General features: G+C 36.2%; 1 long non-coding RNA gene across 1 annotated transcript; it reads left to right on the top strand.

Moving 5' to 3' along the window:
- The first annotated feature begins 1,314 nt into the window (after positions 1–1,314).
- Positions 1,315–3,251, top strand: LOC111388624. Its single transcript, XR_002701612.1, has 3 exons — positions 1,315–1,387; positions 2,231–2,304; positions 3,061–3,251. It is a non-coding gene; the product is annotated as an uncharacterized LOC111388624 (long non-coding RNA).
- Positions 3,252–11,369: the final 8,118 nt, after the last annotated feature.

The raw sequence follows: 11,369 nt of genomic DNA, 5'->3' as shown, positions 1-11,369 counted from the left end.
ACATCTTGATATGGTTTTTGTGGTAGTGCATATGCTTTGCTAGGTACCACCACATAAATCTCAAGCAACCTATGCTCTTTAACATCCTTCAACATCTCCCTCACATCTGATTCATTATACAACATCCTCGAACTCTATCCAAATTGCCTTTCTGCAGCCTGAAGTAAAATTTTAGATGCCCATAATTTCCACACATGTAATACCCTGAACTTCATGTCATATATATGGCCAATATGATTCATGCATTTCATGCTAATTACATTGTCATTTGCATCAATTGCCTAATTGCTTTCTTTTAAAACAGTGCATTTGATCATCGAGGCTTTGAAATCTTTATATGTGATGATCTTTGACTCCTTGACCTAGGTAGTGAATTTCACATTGAGCTATGATAGAAAATTAGATTAACTAAATGTTGAAGATTAGCTTGTCAAGTAATGGAAATTGAAAAGGTCGAAAATTAGTATCGACACAGGTTCAAACTTTCCATTCGGTGGATCGAGGTCACCTTAAACCCTAAATAGGTAATTGATATATTTTGGGACGTGAGGCATGAAGTGACATGATCACAACACAAGAATATATGTCTCATATGACGTTATAAATATTGAGGTGCGAATTGTTGAAATCGGTTGAGAATCGGGCTTCAATCGGGTAAGAGATTAAATGAACGGTTGAGGAATTAGCTCTATAAAATACTTTGAGATCTTAGGACAAGTGAAATGGATTGTAAAAACATCAAAATAATCCAAGGATACTTTATTTGTGCCTGTGAAGATAGATATAAAAGTAGATTTTTGCTACAAGTGACCACCTCATGCTTGAACACCTCGCGTTTGGGATGTTTGTCATTTTAGCACTCAATTCCTTCAACCTTAAGGCATCAATCTGATGTCCCATCCCTTAAGTACTTAATATAGGATGAATATATATCTTTTATATGATAAACGGATCCAAAGATAATAGTAAGAAAGTCAAATGTTGCTGCAAAGGAGACACCTCCTACTTACCTTGTGAAAACTTGTCAATCTAACATTTAATTCCTTCAGCCTTAAGACTTCCAGCACGTCTCCTAAATCATTATTACTTTATATTGGATAGATATACATCTTATAAGACACGTATGCCTCCATATAAGGTATGGGAAAGTTCAAAGTTTGCAGCATGAATCCACCTCCTGCTTGGACAGCTCATGCTTGAGGATACTTGTCTTTTAATTACACTTTCCTTCATCCTTAAGCATCATTCACGATTCCAATCCTTGAGGCTACTTATATATCTCTTAGATAAGACATTTAACTCTCGAAATATAACCCCAAGTGAAAGAAAGAGCAAAGGGAGCAAAGAGCGATAGAAAAATAAGAAGCTGCAATTACAATTTGAGGAGGTGAGTTTAAGTCAAGATTTTGAAGTTTTTCTTCAGTTCTTCTGGGTGTTTTATAATATATTTAAACTCTAAACTTACTTGAGGTTAAGTAGGATGGTTTTGATGATTTTATGATGGCAAAAAAGAGGGGTAATCAAGTACAAGAACCTGAAAGAAACCGACAGGGATAGAGATGTGTCGATTGATGAATTTGAATGGTTTAAACTTTGATTTTGGATAATGCTTAAGATATAACTTGTATCTATGTAAATAAATTTTGTTATATGAAGTTATAAGAATAGAAATGGTCTTGTAATAGCTTCTGATTGGTGAAGTGTAATAAAATGGAAACCGAAAACAGTCACAAGGAAAACTGCCTGATTTGGTGTAGTGGAAAATGGACGGTTTTGAAGCTAAAAACCCTTTATTTGTCACAAATTTAGGGCATTATGACCTACATATACATGTTATAAAAGTGTGGTAAAAATTTGAGAGTCGTTGGATATAGTTAAAGGGGTTGAAAAAGGATTGAAAAAGTAGTTGGACGGTGATGAAACCTGAAAAACAGATTCTGTCAATTTTCTTGTTTAATGTGGTTTCAACCTTTACATATCCATTAATCATCTCTTGGGCCTAGGAAATAGATTCTAAGGAGTACTAGGTTGCGAAAGAAATTGGATGATGTTGATATTCATAATTGGACTCGAAAAATAGCGAGATTTTTGTGATTAGTTTGTAATGACATCGGAAACTTGAAATGATGATTCCGTCTAAATTATTTTGGTGAGAATGGATGTATTTTGGGATTTTGTGTGTTAAGGTTATTAAATTGAGGATTTTATTTGATATTAAATGGTAATACAGGTGATTTTCTGACTTCAAGTGAAAAAGGAAATTGATCTAATCTCCGTAGAAGCTTGCACACACAAAAGTGAAAGGTAAGTGAAAATTCATTTGCAAGTACGATGCAAAAACCTAGTATATGTGATATAGTAATGTTGAAATATTTATATAACTTTGATAAGAGGCTTATAGCACCTCATATGATGATTATGATCGTTGAGTATGAAGTTACGGAACATGTTAACATCGATTTTCATTAAGCATGTCATTCATGAGCATTTTTATCAGCATGCATGACATGTGATCATGGTTGAAAATCGTGCATGCGAAATATGATTTTAAATTGAGTTTTGTTTATAAATGTTTTATTTACCACTACTAGGGTACCGAGGCATGTGAGGCATGCTTTTGTGATATGTTTTGGCATCGCAAGTGATACTTCCTGGGTGATTGCTAGACACGGGATGTGCCTTTGGTGATCACAAGAGGATGGACCACTCGACTATGCCCTTGTAATATTATGATTATTGGCGCTGTCGGGTGGGATACTTCTTGGGGGATCAGAGAGGTAGTTAGGGGATAGGCCTCTAGTGGTCACGAGAGGATGGTCCACTCGTCGATATTGATTTCATATTGGTCATTTGATTATTGATATTGATATTGTGCAGAGCTCTATCCGGTACATAGTAGGTGGGTCAAGGGCCCAACCAAATAAAAGGTTTCAAATGAAATGATTTCGAGTCGACTTTGATGAATATTGAAATATGATACTTCTTTATCATGATGTTCATATTCATGATATGCATGATTTTTGCTTACTAAGCATTGGCTTATGTAGTTTTGCATTGTAGGTGAACTTCGAACTACATAGAGCGCACAGCTAGCTGTAGAGCTCTTACGGAATTCCAGAGTTCGATGTATATAGATGACGACCTGTAGGGTTATTTTTAGGCTGTTATCTTAAGTTTATGGTATATTGTGACATGTGTTGGGGGTCCTGTGTTGCATATCTTTCGACATGACCTGTAGACATATTTATAATCTAAGAATATATATGTTGGATTATGGCGATATGATTTTGGTTTCAACATATTACATGATCGTCACAAGTGATTAAGAGTTAGCAAACAGGGATATAATTGTGAAAGTATTATCTCATTTTATTAGGTGAAGAAAAATATATGTGAAATTCTATATCTAGTTTATGTATGGATATCAATGTAAATGAGGGTGTGACAACACACATACCTAAAATTCTCAAAACAATTTGTATTGAAATACTTAGGCTTCACATAGTCCATGAACATTATCACACCATGTTTGTACTTTACATTATTTAGCTTATCGAAGAATACATCCCGTTGTATACAGCCATTGTGAAGTAGTCTGTATATCCGCCTGGATAAACATGAAAAAATGGATTAGTATAGGTTATAGGTTAACACCCATAACAATCAACATGTACGTATGTTTTAAACCAAAATTCCAACAACACAAAAAAAAAAAACTGAACCAAAAGGCTTCATTTCAGAACCACCAAAATAAAAAAACTTATCATATTTAGAAGCATCTTCAAAAGCTCTGAGTCTTGGAGCATACATTTTTTATAACAACAGTAGGAAACTGTAAATGTAACAAAAAATAAACTAATTTCTGGACCCCATTTCAAATTTTCAAATTTTTTAAGCATAATTTTGAAATCTAAAACATACGTCTATCACATACTATTTTAAACTGTTCCTGTAGAATGTTAGTTGTTGGACCTTCAGATGTGGTGAAAGAAACTACTTCAATTATGGGTAAAGGAAAATTGGATCTCGATCATGGGTTTGTAATTGAATTTCTTGCCTATGTGACTGCTCCTCTCTTGCGCAAAACAACTTTGTTGAGCCAATAATGTACCAACAAGTGTAAGGTTTTGTTTGAGTCCACTTGAGCAAATTTCGAAGGGCTTTACTCAGATATGAAGTCGAAGGGCTTTACTCTAAATGTGGGAATAGGAGTGAAATACACACGGTTGGAAGCAATTGCAATAAAGAATAATTGTAACTTCAGCAAATAAAGAACAAATAAGTGGTGATAAGCATGTAAGTTGGAATATCATTTTTTCCATCCCTTGCAATGTTACAAAAGTTACCATTTATGGAGATCAAGCCGAAGTGTTCACCATTGAATCAAATCCATTTGGCTCCATCTAATTGACCAAAGTCTCACATCACACTATCACACATTAATTACATTGACAAATATATTTGATAAGTGGTCAACCATCCTACTTTCCTAGGCTGACATATCTAACACTATTAATGCAAACGTTACATCAATCATTCTTAAGGATAAACTCATCAGGCCTGCTATAAGGAGAACAAGTGCCTCAACCACGAGAGATAGCTTCGGGTGCAAACGAGTTTGGCTTTGGGAGGGAGCACTTCGGCAGCAAAGCTTTAATAGAGATAGCGCCTCTACTGAAAGGCAATTCTCCTTTTTTTCTTTATTTTGTCGTGGTTGACTACCACGTATATGAACGTAGTGCCTCCATGTGGCTTCCATTGGAGGTGTTAGGTTTGAAATTTGCAATTGGCAATTCTGTAAGACAAACGGGCTTAATTGTAATTTTGTAAAAGTCAGGGACTGAATTGAACAATGTTGTAAAAGTTAGGGACCTAGGGTATAATTTAGCAAAGTTTGTAAGAAGGAAATGGGTTTGAGTCTACGGTTCAAATCAAGGATGCGACACCGAAATCTCGCTAGTTGTTCGCCATACCATCGCTCGAGCGAGAAAAATAGAATACTCGTAGCTCGCTTTTCACCCCAATTTTGTTCAAGTAAAGTATTGTCGTTCGCTTTTTGCTCGCTCTTCGCTCGAGCGACAGTGTTATATGGAAAATCATATTTTCAATTTTTGGAAGGTTTTACACGGCCTAGGCCTCCTAATTGTCCCCGACTATAAATACAAAAGTCATGGATGAAAATATGATGTTGCCACGTTATTCTTTGACTGAAATACATCTTCATATCTTTGTTCAAGAGATCCATAACATCTTGTGACCCGACAACCAATCTTTTGGGGAAAAACATCAATCTTGTGAAGATAAAATACCGTGGATCCTTAATCCTTTGAGGAACGGACTTTCTCATTGGAGGATTAAGAGAGGTGGACGACAAGCTCAAGAACTGGACAAGAACGGGAGGTTCTTAGAGTTCTACTTGGTGATACAATCAGCTAAAGACCAGAAGACTGTATTGGACAGCAGATTGGGCTATAGGAGGTAGATTGGGAAGTTAGCAGGAGACTAGTAGCATCTACGGCAGTAGATCGTAAGATTGTAATAGCGGGTCTGATTGGATACGAAATTTAACGGAACTTGTACTGGCTAATTTGGTATAGTGGAAATCACTGGCTTGGTCTTGAAGCTTTACCCACATTGGGGTTTCTCCATCGTCATAATGTGAGTTGGTGTTTTTACTGTTTCATTTACATTACGCATTACGAACCGACAATTCAACATAGGATTAACTGGATTGTATGTTTAGTCACCTAGACAATTAATTAAAGTGACGTGTTGCTTTAATTAATCAATTTCGCAGTAAGGTTGAATAAGAAATTGACTAGAACGTAAACTTGGTAAAGTATTATAAAATTTAAATTTGACATTGCAACGCGTTAGGTGACTTTTCAAGTAGTATCAGAATGTTCCTAGGAATTTTCAAGTGGTATCAGAGCCTTACATCGGTCCAGACCTTACATTAGTCTAGATGAGTACCTCATTGAATGTGCCACCCCATTTTGATGGGAATAATTATGCGTATTGAAAGGTTAGAATGAGAGCATTTTTGAAATTCTTGGATGAGCATGTCTGGCAAAGTGTGGTAAATGGTTGGTCTGCCTCTAGTACCACAGTAGATGGTGTAGTCACTCTCATCCCAGTAGAAAATTGGTCTAGAGCTTAATTGGATAGCTACAATTTAAATAGCGAAGCCCTCCATGCCCTGTTTATGGCAATTTTCCCCGAGGAATTTAGGGGAGTATCCATGTGTAAGGTAGTAAAGGAAGTTTGGGATATTTTAAAAACCACACATGAGGAAACTCAGGCACTTAAAAATTTGAAACTGCAGATATTGGCCACTAGGTTTGAAGAGATAAGAATGAAAGATGATGAGATGTTTGATGTATTCTATGCGAACTTAAATGAGATAGTCAATTCGTCCTTCAACCTAGATGAGAAAATCCCCGAGCCTAAGATAGTGAGAAAAATTCTTAGATCCTTACCCGAGTGTTTTAAGCCTAAAGTCCGGCAATTGGAGAAAGTAAAGACATACACACCATCAAGGTAGAGGAATTAGTTAGATTCCTCCAGACCTATGGATTGACCTTAGACAATCCTGGTAAGGAAAAATTCATAGCCTTGAAGACTGCAAGGAATAACTAGATGGAATCTTCTGATTTCGATTCACCCAATGATGAGGAGATGGCCTACCTAGCTAAGAAATTCTGAAAAATGTTTATAAATAAGATGAAGCCTCGAGAGACAAAGAGGTGGTCCGAGTGAATTTAGGAAGAAATCTAAATCTGTGAGGTGTGATAAGAGTGTAAAATACCATATTTTTCCCTCTAAATTGTTGCATTCATGTGATTATATTATGCCAAAATGCACTCATTAATCATATGTTTTTGTTTAGGTTGCATTTTGGTGAAAACGATGAAATTTGGAAAAAAAACAAATGAAAAAGGACCAAAGTGAGAAGAAGTGAAAGTTCAGGGATCAAGTTGCAAATAATTCATAGATGAGATGGGGCAATGGAATGATGATTCAAGAATGATTAGAGGTCAAGTAGATGAGAAAACAAATCAAAGGAAGTGAAATATAATCATAACATCTTCACAAATCAATTACCAATCGAAAAAGTTACGCATCGGTTTTCAGTCTCATATTTGGGCCCATTTTTTACATGGAAGATGATCGAATTTGAAGATGACTTCTGAATAAAAGTTGTAGTCCTTTGTGTTAGATTTCCAACGCAACTTGAGTCACCTTAATCAGATAATGGAATAAAAAGTTATAGTCAAAATACTGAAAGCTGTCCGGCAGAAAAAATCGAAACAATAAGCCATGCGATTGCATGGATGCATCAGCGAATTCTAGGGGCCCAAATCATTGAACCATGCGACCGCAACACCTAAAACCATGCAGTCACATAGTTGTTTTTCGACGAGCGATTTTCAGGTTTCCAAATTTGATTCCACCACTTATGGCAACCTAATTTCTCTCGATATTTCAGCCATAAAACAGACGAGAACGCAGCCATTTACCTCCTATCACTTTTCTTTGATTTTTAGCTCAAGAAATCTATGGAGAACTAAATTATTTGGTGAAGCCACAAAGGATCTCGATCGGATTTGATGATTTCAACATCTTTTCTTTCATGTAATGTGATTTTTATTGTCGAATAATTCTGGAATTTAGATTTCTTCTTTATTATTATACTTTTGATGTTTCTTTAACTTTTATTAAATTGTTCATGGATTCAATTATGTTTTTTTCTATTGAATGACTAAAATATTGGTTGAATTTAAATTTCAATTGAATTATTGACGTGATTTGATTACTGTTCTATGCTTAAGGTATATTGTCGCTTCTTGAATCTTGTTTCAATAAATAAATGTGGAATATGTTGTTAGGAATTCTAAATTCCAGGATTGCAAGTGAAATTAAATAAATCTAGGTTTCCCTTTTTGAATTGGTAATTGAAATTGGTTCAATTCTTATTAGATTTTTCATAGAATTAGTCACGCTCTTTCTATCATTTGATCGAAATATTTATTAAGTTTCAATTTCATGTATGTCGTTGATGGATTATTTACTTCCGTATGCTTGATGTATATCGACATTTCTTAATTTGATTTCAATAGATTAATGTAGGAATATGTTATAGAAGCCTAGATTTTTGGGTAAAATGCATGAATAATTGATGTTGATTGATCCAATTCGAAAGAGTGAATTATGATGCTTCACTAATTGCATACATTTTGATATTCAAACCACAACTCAAATTGATACATTTCTTTCATACAACTCACAACGAAAACCCCAATTGTTGGACCCTTTAAGTAAATTCTCATCTCCATGTGAATACAACACCCCAAAGCTGTACTACAATTACCGCGCTATACTTTGGGCATAATCAAATTTTGGCACCATTGCCAGGGAGACGGTATGAGTAATCTAGGTATCAACCGAAAAGGGGTGACATCATTCCATTCCCTTCATTTTTATTTGATTTAATTTTTTTAGTGTTATTTTTATTTTGTTTTCACACATTTTCTTCGTTTTTTGTGTTTGATGAGCAGGGATCAAGGCGATCAAGGGAGTTCTACCGTAGCACCTTATCCAGTGTTTGAATCTTGATATAACCCTTATTTTGCTACTGCATCAACTGCCATGAACACCTCAACATATAACACAATTTCTAATAGTGAGCACGACGATGTGCCTTATAGGACTTTGCATGATTATTTGCACCCTACATGATTATTTGCACCCTACACCATCATGCATAATGTTTCCTCCTAATATGCCACGTATGGAATTAAAATCGAGAATGATTCAACTTCTTCCCACTTTTCATGAACTTGACAGTGAAAATTCATGCGTGCATATTAGGGAATTTTAGGAGGTAGTTACAACCTTCCACAATCAACATGGTACAATGGATGCAGTCAGGTTGAAATTTTTCTCATTTTCACTTAAAGAAAGAGCAAAGACCTGGCTATATTCATTGAGACCACATTCGATTGGTACATGGGCTGAAATGACGCAAGCATTTTTAAATAAATAATTTTCCCACCATAAGACTAGAGCCCTTAAGAAGCAAATCTCATCTTTTACCCAAAAGGATAGTGAGACCCTATATCAGGCCTGGGAAAGATTCAAAGAACTACAAACTCTTTGTCCTTGAGAGCTGGTGTATAATTAGCTACTTTTATGAGGGATTAACACCTATGGAGCATCAATTCGTAGAGATGATGTGTAACGGTGAATTCCTGCAAAAGGATCCGGATGAGGCCATAGAGTATCTAGATGACCTTGCTAAGAAAGCTCATACTTGGATTGGACATAGCCCTACTGATAGTACCAATAGGTCACAACCCACAGGAACCTCTACTAGCACATATATCTATCAACTTAGGGAAGAGAATAGTCTTAAGGCCAAAGTGGAAGCCCTCACCAAAGAACTTGAAACCCTACGTGCTAAAGGCTCTAAATTTGCACAAACTATTTCCCATGTTAAATCTTTAGAACTTTGTTTTGTGTGCGGTGGAATAGATCACCCAGCCCAAGAGTGTACCACTTTGATTGAGATGAGAGGGGTTTATGAGGAACAATGTAATGACTTAGGCATATATCAAAAGCCCTATACTCCCTACTCCGAAACCTATAATACAGGGTGGCAAAATCACCACAATCTCAGCTGGAAATCTGAAAACCAGCTACCTCCCCAATCTAATAGAGCCTACACTATATCTCCATATCAAACAGCATCCTCTAGGAACTCTTTGGAAGACACCCTACATGCATTCATAGAGGCACAAAGTAAAACCAATCAGAAGTGTGAGACTATGATTATCCAAATTGTTGAGGAAAACAAGGAAATCAAAACTCTTATGTCTAAATTAACCAATGCTTTAACTGTAGTGGAGCAGGAAAATTTTCTAGCACAAGCTCAACCAAATCCAACAGGGTTGAACATGGCACAAACTTTAGAGTCAAAAGAAACCAACCTTAGGGAAGTGAATGCCATAAAAATTCGATCAGGGACGGTCATAGAACCAATTCCTCAACCTAGGGAAGATGAAAAGGAGTCTAGTAAGTCTGAAGAGAGTATTCCTAATGAAGAGGTAGTGAAATATTCATCTAGAGTGCCATTCCTCAAGCACTTAAATCTACCTCAAAATCCGTCAGGCAACATAGTGAAATCCTAGAGAATCTTAACAAGCAAAAATCAATCTGCCGCTCTTACACGTGATTTCCTAGGTCCCCACATATGCTGAAGTTCTAAAGGGCTTGTGTACTGTAAAAAGGAAGCACCATGTCAAGAAAACTGCTTTCTTAACTGACATATGAGTGCCGTAATTGAACAAAAAGTCCCGCCAGAGAATAAAGATCCTAGTTGTCCTACTGTTTCTTGTGTCATAGGGAACCATGAGATTTCACAAGCTCTTCTCGATTTAGGGGCTAGTGTAAATATCATGCCTTATGCTATATACTTGGTGTTAGGTCTAGGTGAGATCAAACCTACTTCTGTGGTCCTACAATTAGCTTATCGATCCACTATTAGACCTAGGGGGGTAGTTGAGGATGTGCTAGTACAAATTGACAAATTTTGTTAGCTCGTTGATTTCTTAGTTTTGGATTTAAAAGAAGATGTGAATTTTAACTCCAAGGTTCCCATTATTCTTGGTAGACATTTTCTTCCCAGCTAATGCTCTTATTAATTGCAGGAACAACCTGGGAACATAACCTTAGACATCAACATTTTTCACGTCATGAAATAGCCTGAGGAAGATGATGAGTGTCATCAAACATACATGATTGATGCACTTGTCGAAGAGGAAGCACCTGCGCTTATTGACCCCGACCCTTTAAATTCTTTCCTTTTAAATTCTGAAATTCCACTAAGGTATGATGATGGGGAATATGCTAATATTTGTGCTGCCTACAACAATTTGTAGGATTTTGGAACATCACCGGCAATCATTTCCACTGAGCTTGGTGCAATGCAAAGAGTGTTAACAACGCCCTAGCTGGATGCGGGCTAAAGAAGCAAACATTGGGTCGAGCTTGGTGCAATGCAAAGAATGTTGACAACACTCTGGCTGGATGCGGACTAAAGAAGCAAACATTGGGTTGAGCCAATGACAATAAACAAAGGCGTTGCTTGGGAGGCAACCCAAGGGGAGTTCATTCCTTTCTCTTTCTTTCTATTTTTATTTTTGCATTTTTAGGTTTTTTTTTCATTCCATGCATTCATCACTAATTGAGAACTTTTAGGCTTCTAACACTTCAAGTTCATGTGATTCACTTTGGTATTACAATGATATCTTTCCTTACCTTTATTTGGTGACATATTTGTTGCATTGAGGACAATGCAATGTTTAGTT

Source organism: Olea europaea, unplaced genomic scaffold (genome assembly GCF_002742605.1).
Source record: "Olea europaea var. sylvestris unplaced genomic scaffold, O_europaea_v1 scaffold511, whole genome shotgun sequence".
Lineage (NCBI taxonomy): Eukaryota > Viridiplantae > Streptophyta > Magnoliopsida > Lamiales > Oleaceae > Olea > Olea europaea.
The sequence above is the reverse complement of the archived record's forward strand: the minus strand, read 5'-3'. Positions and strand labels throughout refer to the sequence as shown.